We start from the raw sequence: 10231 nt of genomic DNA on the forward strand, positions 1-10231 counted from the left end.
AATCCAGTCAAGCACAAGGTTTATGTAATGCACATGAAATGCCAAGCACAAGATTTATGTTTAGTTATGTAAGGTTTAGGTGAATGGTTTATATTACAGGTGGTTCGATCAAGGAAGTGATCGCCTATAAAGCGCACATGCGACGCGAGCGTAAACATATTCAGATCTTCGTATCGCTGGTTACTGCGGTGGTCGTTTGTTGGTTGCCCAACACCTTGTACTATTTACTCCTTGGATTTAATTCCGAATTCAGTAACAGTTATTTTGCACGAATCGGCACTACGCTTCAGTCTGCCAGCTGTATTTTCCATGCTCTGGCTTTCCACCTAACTTTGCCGGAACTGCATAAGATATGGAAAATATGCTGGACAAAAATTACACCTGTTAGCAAAACAGCTTACTAGCATTTCTTTATTCTTACTATAACTGCATCGGCTAACAGTACTCTTTTTTCATAAAGCAAAAGTTTTTGGCTGTATTCACAGTAATTACAGTGGTTTATTTTATGCTTTGCCTTTTTTACAATTATGCCCGGAAAGTCTAAGCCTTTGTTAAAGAAAAAAGAAATGATGTGCAAGCGAACCAAAAAATGTTTGTCATAAGAACCTTTGCAATACTCGAGCTGCTCGAGTATCCATTAATTATAAAAGTGCCGGAACTGACGAGAAACAATTGATTACAGATGTGTAGTTACATATATATGACCTGAACCATATTCCTCCCGTTTTTCACGATCCATAAGCAGATACCGGCAATGCAGTACCATGTTCATAATTGATGGTCAACACAGTAAGGCTCACGAGAAACCACTATTCTGCTATGTGATCCCAACATGGAATTGATTATTTCCATTTCAAAGTAAATAAACGAACAACTGAGCATAAAATGCTGCTTTTCGGCGCAGTAAGCGGCAATCAAGAAGAGAGACTGCTAAGTTTTTTGCCAGTTAAGTTAAAAGATCAGATAGTTCTTATTCGTAATAAGGTAACGCAATGAATTTCTCTAACGTAAGTCAGTCTTATGCTCGACCATTTTCCACCCGTGATTACGTCAACGGAATAATCTTCGCCACGGAGTTTATCCTAACTCTTGTATTCAACACAACCTTCATTGCGACTTTTATAAGAGACCCGTCTTTACGTACGCCTTTCAACTACCTTCTTTTAAACGTATCCATTAGTGACCTTTCGATTGCGATATGCAATGTGTTCCAGAACGCCCTGACAGCATTTCTCCGGTATCGCGTGGTGACCAATCGTGATAAGGTCGCTTGTGCGGTTTATCTGATTATTAGCCGGACAACTGTGGCGGCATCATGTTATGCAGTGCTGCTGGTCAGTCTGGATCGTGTCTGTTCAGTGTACCGACCACTCCTGTATCGGAATTTATATAACATCAAGACAAAAGTCATCAGTTGTTGTGCTGTATGGCTATGGCTGATTGTCTCCAATAGTCCCTACGTGATATTGGATCGATTAGGGAGCAGCGATGCATCGGATGCAGCTTGTTCCGTCCATCGAGAACTGCAGCCGGCATTCGCTACGGTGCTGCAGTTTGTGCAGTTCACAATCCCCCAAACAACAATTCTACTCAATACTATCCTGGTTTTTGCGTGGTTTCTGTACCGCAACGTTAAAAAACTTAAGGGTAATTATGGTGCAATCGAAATATTTATCCTGCAGTAACTGCATTTTGTAAATTTTTCAGCAGTGTCGTCAAACCGGACAGGAAGTGTCGCAACAAATTTTCAGAGCACTTTGACGTCTCGTAGTACTCCAACACAGACCAAGAGGGAGTATGCCCATATAAAAGTTTTTTGCCTGCTAGTGATAATTGTTATTATTTGCTGGTTGCCTAACAGTATCTATTTTTTGGTCCAGTATATACGGCCTGGATCATTCAATAGCACTTTTAGCGATATAGGAGCAGCTTTGCAATATTCTAGCTGCATTTTTAATTCTGTTGTATTTCAAATGTCTCTGATCGAATTTCCTCGATGTTGGTCATGCTCCCGAAGCAGCTGATAATAAAGTGCGCAAAACCTGCGGCCTGCCAAAGGCTTACAATTGCTCTGTACCCTGTACAAATACTCATGATTGTATGAAGTTCACTGGCCGCTGCAGTGTAATCTTACTGTTATCTCATTAATATATTATATTGCATCATGCATGTTATCTCATAATTTGTGAGAAATGAAGGGTGCGGCTCACTGTCCTTTAAAGTTGCAAAACAGTAAAATCAAAAAATGAAAATGGTAACAAATAAAAGGTAAAGACAAAATTGTTATACCGATCAAGTCTGCACTCTGCAGCATCATTATCTGTACAGTAAGACTATACTGTGCTAACTACGGTATATATGCTCCAGGCTGCCTCCAGCACACTGCACAGGTTTTATTCACAGTGGCCTCGATAAAAAATGTATGTGTTACGGTAATTGTCCAGCTATGACGACGCCTTTGTTGATTATTGATATTTGATACCACACGATCCTTATACAGTACATACATTTCGAACACTTACGGGTTTTTGTGTCATGTTTCTGCGGGGAAGTGGGGAATAAAACACTAACAGTTTTAGGCTGAAATTTGATCGTTGTGGCATGCTGCGTGCTGCAATACTTTTAACCGACAACACACAGCATCAATCCAATTCTAGCAAGATATGACAGCGGTAAAACACATGTATGCCAACAGTACCAACAATTCATTTCTAGTTCCGCAGTTTTCCGCGGCTGCTTACATAGTGGCCATATCCTTTGCGGTAGAATTCGCCTTCTGTTTGGCATTCAATCTGACCTTTATCTTCATATTTATCAAAGATTCCGCCCTGCGCACTCCATTTAATTACCTTCTTCTGAATGTCTCCATCAGTGACCTTTCCATAGCCGTGTGCAATGTCCTGCAGAACGCGCTAACTGCGTTTTTCCGCTATCGCACGGTCACTAATTATAACAAATCTCTTTGTGCATTTTATCTACTTGTCAGCCGTACAACGGTGGTGGCATCAATTTACGCTGTTCTTTTAGTCAGTGTGGACCGGGTTGGTGCTGTGTATCTTCCGCTGTTTTACAGAAAAACCTATCGTACTCGAACGAAAGTGATAAGCTGTTGTATCGCGTGGTTTTGGCTGTTGTCCTCTAATTTGCCCTACGTCGTGTTGGATCGCGTATGGAGCAACGATTTAGCGAACGCTTCGTGTTCTATGCACAGGGAATTGCAGCCGGCATATTCTTCTGCACTACAGATTCTTCATTTTACCTTGCCTCAGATACTCATCCTTGTGAATACAGTTGCTGTTTTCGGGTTTCTCGTTTACAGAAAATACTTCAAAAAGATAAATGGTAAAATATTCTTTAAGGCACAGTTCAAAGTTTTCTCAGAAAAAAAGGATTTTGTGTTCTTGTCACTTTTATATGTATTTATTCCTTAATCGTGCATGGTTTGTTTATGACAGGAACAATATCAAGAATTCCTGTCACCACGAGCACAGCAGTGATCAACCGACCCAATAACAATCTTCAAACAGATATTATCGTCAAAATTGTGCATAACAAGCGGGAACGCGCGCATGCTCGAGTATTTTTACTACTGGTTGTCATTATTGTGGTTTGCTGGATGCCCAACGGCCTGTATTTTTTGATTAGAGATATTAATACGCTGCTACCAAGTAGTGATTATGCCAATGTATTAGCGGCCTTGCAGTATTCTAGTTGCATTTTTAATTGCTTAGTGTTTCATACTTCTATAGAAGGTTTTCGCCGGTTCTGGCATCAATGCATGCGCCGATCTGCTTAAAACTCAAAAAACATTATGTATAATGATGTGCTGAAATTAAAATGACTGTAATAATTTTGAATTAGAGCAGCGGTCATGACGTCACACAGGCATTCATGTGCTACTGACCTTTTCGGAGTTATAGCGTTATATTGCACATTGTATACCGTCACCAGCAACTGACATCCAGCTTTGTTTATTTTTGATTTAATTCGATCCAGAGCAGCAATGTTGCTGTCAAAATTAAAATTCAACATCACTGTTTTAAACTTGTTACAGCTTAAAGTAGTAACGGGCCTGACGGCTCTCAGCTTTCCGTCCTGTTTGAACTAGCTCTGGCTTGTATGTTGGAAAGGTGATAATTTCCATTCGGTAGAACAAACGAACACACGAAACCCTCGATGTTTACCGTCGAATCCCATTGCGTGTTTCCACAGTTTCCAAGTAAGAAATTTTTAACAACGGTACACAGTTAACGTCATCGCCAAAACTTGTTCTTAGTCAGTCATCAAAATTATTCAGCGTTTTCTAAAACCGAGTTATACCATTTTTCATCCATTTTATTGCGTTAAGTTCTAAACTTGGCCCATGCTACATTAATATTGATCTCAGTTGCTTTTACTATCGCGTGAATCATGAATGATGGATGATCTTTTACTTTATTTGCTAATTTTACTAATAAAATAGGCGAAATTTATTAAATATTAACTTGCTACTACAATTATCATGAACATTACTAACAGCACGCTCTTGTTGTCACGACCGTTATATTATACTGGTGATTTTTATCTAGCCCCCAGTGATTATTTTGTCGGAATTATTTTTGCACTGGAGTGCATTTTCACATTAACATTCACCATTGCATTTATTGCGACATTTATACAGAAGAATTTGCTGCGCACCCCATTTAACTACCTCCTTCTTAACATCGCCATCAGTGACCTTTCGATTGCACTGTGCAACATATTGCAGAATACACTGTCTACGTTCTATGATTACCGTATAGTGGCCAATTCTAACCGTTTTGGCTGTGCAGCTTACCTGTTATTGAGTCGCACGACTGTCGCCGCATCCTGCTATGCAGTGCTATTGGTCAGTGTGGATCGCGTATGTTCGGTGCACATGCCGCTGGTGTATCGAAATTGGTATTCTGTCAAGACGAAAGTGATTAGCTGCTGCATTACATGGCTGTGGTTAATTGCAACGAATATCCCATACGTCACATTGGATCGATTATGGACCGGCGATTCTAAACAAGCCGCTTGCTATCTGCACAGGAATATTCAGCCAGCGTTTTCGTTGTTTTTGCAGCTTTTCCATTTTACACTACCACAGACAGCGATATTAATAAACACCGTTTTAGTGTTCACATGGATTTTTCGACGGAACTTTCATAAACCAAAAAGTAAATTTTATATGGCCAATTTTAAAAAGTTGGTGATATTTAGACACAAAATGTTCGAATTCGTTTCAGAGACAGTGCCCGTGCCTGCTTCGCCGGCTCCCACTGAATCCCAGCCGAATGAGCAAGTTTACTGCAGGATGCCTTTATCAAGCAATAAACGGGAACGAGCGCAAATTCGAGTGTTTCTTTTGCTGGTAGTAGTCGTCATTGTTTGTTGGCTACCAAATGACTTTTATTACTTAATTGGCGATATCAATCCATTAATAATTAATACCACCTTTGCCAATATTGGCGCAGCTTTACAGTACTGCAGTTGCATTCTTAACTGTTTGGTATTCCATACGTCCATACCAGAAATTCGTCAGTTATGGAAGTGTCAGCGTAGATAATTGTTCTGACAGTTTCTCAAAGCTGGGGCTCTGTCTTATTGTTGGTACAGCAGCTTCATTTTTGAATAAAAAACATGTTTGCCTAAATGCACTACACCCTATCAGCAGTCACAATTATTTCACAATACAGTTAATTTTCGCGAAAACATTTTTACCATTCGGAGTTGTGTGCGACCCCTTCATCAGCATCAGTAGACAGGAATAATAGACTAACTTTTTAAAACAGAGCCGTGTGCAAGTGTAGAAAAGAAGTGAAAGTGAAATGCGACACTTTTGCCAAATTGATTGTTGCTATAAAAATGTTAGCGATTTCTTTCAGCAAACACGAGCGGATTGTACAAATTCCCTCCAGTTTCTGGCGCAAAACATCCGTATTCCGGATGTTTAACCAGCTTTAAATACTAACGGAAAACTGATCTAAATCAAATAGAACTGGAAAATATAGCCTGCTTTAAGCCATGCACTAACACTGTCACGTGTCACACTCTTTTAGTGCGGAAAAGTTTCAATACCCAGCTGCGCATTCCATTACCAGCAATGGTTAAAAAACGGTTTACGTTCTTTATGCAGCATGAATGTTACTAATGGCAGTCATGTCTCGCTACGACCCCTCTCCACTGGCGATTACATTGTCGGCGTCGTTTTTGCCGGTCAGTGCATCATTACAGCGACATTATCGCTGACCTTTATCTTCATCTTTTATAACGCACTCAACTCTGCGAACACCGTTTCACTACCTTCTGCTCAACGTATCAATCGCTGACCTTTTAATAGCTACCTGCAACATACTTCCATCGGCTCTCAGGACTTTTTCTCAAAATTGGGTAATAACCAACGCTAATAGAGTCGGTTGTGCGGTGTATTTAGTTATGAACCGTACGGCTGTGGCTGCGTCGTGCTGCGCTGTTTTCTTGGTTAGCATCGACCGGGTTCTCTCCGTATACGCACCGGTTCTGTATCGTAATGCCTACTCGACCAAAACAAAAGTGACCAGTTGCTGCGTAATGTGGTGCTTATTAATTGTGACAAATATGCTTTATGTCACGTTGGATCGATTATGGAGTCATGACGAGCGGGATGCGGCTTGTGGCACCCACAATGGTCTTCAACCCATATTCGCGACTGTTTTGCAAATAGTACATTTTGTATTACCACAGGCCGTTGTTCTTGTCAATGCTACGTTGGTTTTCGCATGGTTTCTAAAGCGAAGTTTTGGAAAATCAAGAGGTTAGTAACTTTAACCCTGTCGAATGTCTTCTTGGTTAAGTACGAGTATATAAAAGGTCGATGCTGCGTGCACGGGTAAACACGGGTGTTGGCTGCGTGCACGGGTGTTTTCACGGGTGTTGGCTGCGTGCACGGAGTTCGGACACGGGTTGGCTGTGTGCACGACTTTCTCAATTTTAAGTTTTTATTATTTTCGAATGTTAGGCGCAACATTTATAGTTTTCCAGGTCTTGTTCAACCACAACAGATTTTTCGACCGGTTTCTGACATTTCATGTGGCATAATCTAATCATATAGAAATAGTTACAGAAACTTTGTTTTACGCCTCAGAGTTTTTCTACGCGACGTGATGCAAGTGGGAATGGTGTCGCTTGTATGCTTCATAAGCGGCCACCGTACCAAATGTGCTCGGAATTTCGCATCAGACCCTGCTCAAAACTGGTCGTTTCAGGATCCATCATAGAGACAATGAACATACGCCGCGTCTCTCTCCGCTCTGTATGACAGGAGTAATCAGTCTCTCTCTAGTCCTTTTATATACATTGTCCGGATGCTCGGTCCATAATAGAGAGAAACTTTTCGGTATAGATGACGTCACAAATACCCTTATTGCTGAGCGTTCACTGTGTTCACTGTCTTGGTCTGTGAATAAGTGGTTGGTGGTCTGTTAACACAGTAAGTGGCTGGTCACTGCGATTTCTTCCAATCATAAACAATAGAGCGATTAATCAAGATTAAATGCAATTACATCCAGACAATACTAGGAGATTTCTTTAACCCGTAAGAAACGTAACAACTAACAGCTCACACGAAATTTAGTTGCCATCGCACTGAGTAGGCTGTATGCATGTTAAATTTTGTTGAAATAATGCTTAACATTTGACTATAGCCTGCTAGCGTTGACTTGATGTATTAATTTGTGTTATATATTATGCGGCATTTAAAATGCCAGATTACTGTTATGTTCCAAACTGTCCTAATAAAAGAGGCACTAGCAAAGCGTTATCCTGGCATACATTTCCTTCGCGAGACAAACATCCTGATAACTGGCAAATCTGGTTTAATTTTTGTCAATGCGCTGAAGAACCGTCCACTGCTGCAGTAATATGTTCCGACCATTTTGTTAATTCTGATTATCACTGTGCCTATCAAGCGGAGTTATGTGGCCGAGTACGCAATCGCCGGCTTTTAGACGATGCAGTCCCATCACGTAACAGTCCCACGGATTTAAGGCCTCATGGATACTGCAGCCCAAAAAAGAAACGTGCTTTATCTGCAGGTATATCACTAAACTAACAACTCAAGCAGTTACTTTTAAGCATAATACAGAATGATTCGGTAACGACGAATTGTCAGTGTATTCGGTTGTAGCGTGAATTTAGTTTTATAGATGTTTTTATCGCTATTTGACGCTTATTAATTTGTCGAATATAGCAACAGTTGTATAGCATATGCATAATGTAATATGTGCATATATCATTATGTATGTATGTGTTGTGCGTAAATACAAGTAGGATATCTGATAATAGGATATCAGTTTCATTACAGTGTTAAGTATTCTACTTCTTTGTATGTATAAGCGCCATTTTACAAAAGTGCTATATGTTTAGATTCCGTGCAATATGCCTGCTTTGACGACATGGTGCGCGATGTTGGAAACCTGACCTCCAAGCTTTTATGCTTAATCTTGCCTTTATCTAACAACGATAGATTCTGCGTTTTCTACCGAAGTAAGCCGGAAGCTGATTCACCATCTCACGCTTTTGAACGATGTCTGTTCTTCCGTAACTCATTGGCGCCATGTTTCGAATCTTGTGGTCGCCGTGTCATTCAAAAAGGCCCATTGGACATTGTCGAGTCCCGGGCGCATTTGGACCGCCTGTTGTCCGAACTGGAATCTCTGAATTCATGTCCTGGCCTATCGTTTGCGAATCCCAATGTCTTGCATAGCTTTGACACGGCTTATCTGGATCAGTCAACAGCGCCAGCTGTGTATCGCGACCAACACTGCAAACTGCTGCATCATCCGACAATTAACCGTGTCCGGTAAGTTTTTTGTTGTAAGCATTACATGTGCTGTACAGTATATGTGTGTAAGTACTCTGCAGTCTGCACTAACCATACACAATGTATGTAAATACTTTACAGTATATATGTATATATTCACTGTTTAAGAATTGTTATTGGTAACTGTATTAATATTATAATTATAATATAATAAACTAATAACATATAGTATATATGTATGTATTCACTATGGGAGTAGCAGTTACTGTATTTATATCATTATTTTCTATTTTCGTTACCTACTACGCGTTGTAGAGGCGAAGCATGCGCTTTACAGTATATATGTATATATTCCACACTTCTAATACTTTATAGTATATATGTATATATTCACTGTGTAAGTATTAATATTCGTTACTAACTACGCGTTGCAGATGCGAAGCATGCGCCAGTTTCCAAAAAACACATGGCAAGCGAAAGAAGCGTTTGTCTGACGAAGCTCCGAATCTGAAGACTAACCACAAGTTCCTAAGGAAAGCTGACTTGGCAGATGTTGCTAAAACTTTAGTCAGCCAGAAAGCCAGCGCATTAAAGACCTCCAAAAGAAAAGTCTTGCAGTTGGAAGCGGCTAAGGCAAAGATCAACACTGTGCAGGAAATGGCATCTAGCATCTGGCGTGAAAACTTGGATGGTTTGCCCGACGATACCCGCGAACTTATCCAGACGATGATAGGACTGTGCAAGATGCCGAAAAACGGCCGTCGCTATCCTGATTTTATCAAAGAAATTGCCATAGCAATGCAGGTAAGATTGATATGTGATATAGTATTCAAAACTTATTAAAAGGATTCGTTCGTAATTAATTTTTGATATTTTATATATGTATTCATAATTAATTGAAAGGAATTATTCATAGTTATTATGTTATTAATATGGGTATAAGTGTATTAATATTTAGGCCAAATGTGGGACCAATGGCTACGAGTTTGTGCGATCATTGTTGCCGCTTCCAAGTACTAGCACTGTTGCAAGGCTACGCGAAGTCATGCCGAAAGCCTGTGGGCTAACTTCCTTCATGGTGCAACTGTTAGCCGAAATTCGTAAAAGCCACGTTGATGAAGATCGTGTCGTTGCTTACCACTGGGATGACACACTTCTGGAAACGGGGGTGTATTATAAACCTTAAGTAGACAAGGTTACTGGAATGCCAGAAATAGAGCAAAAATATCTGGATTTATTCCCGGCGATAGCGAAGAAAAAGCAAAGCACCAAGCCAGCTAACAAGGTTACCGTTGGCGTCCTTTCAGGCTTGCGAAAACGTTACAATCATCCTGTGCAGTACCATATGACTTACGGAAATATCCCAGGTGATGCGCGAACTTTAAGCGATTTTTTTATTGCATTGTTATTAATAAAAAGCATACAACT

The sequence above is a fragment of the Paramacrobiotus metropolitanus genome, unplaced genomic scaffold (assembly GCF_019649055.1).
Source record: "Paramacrobiotus metropolitanus isolate TYO unplaced genomic scaffold, Prichtersi_v1.0 Parri_scaffold0000029, whole genome shotgun sequence".
In the NCBI taxonomy this organism is placed as follows: Eukaryota; Metazoa; Tardigrada; class Eutardigrada; order Parachela; family Macrobiotidae; genus Paramacrobiotus; species Paramacrobiotus metropolitanus.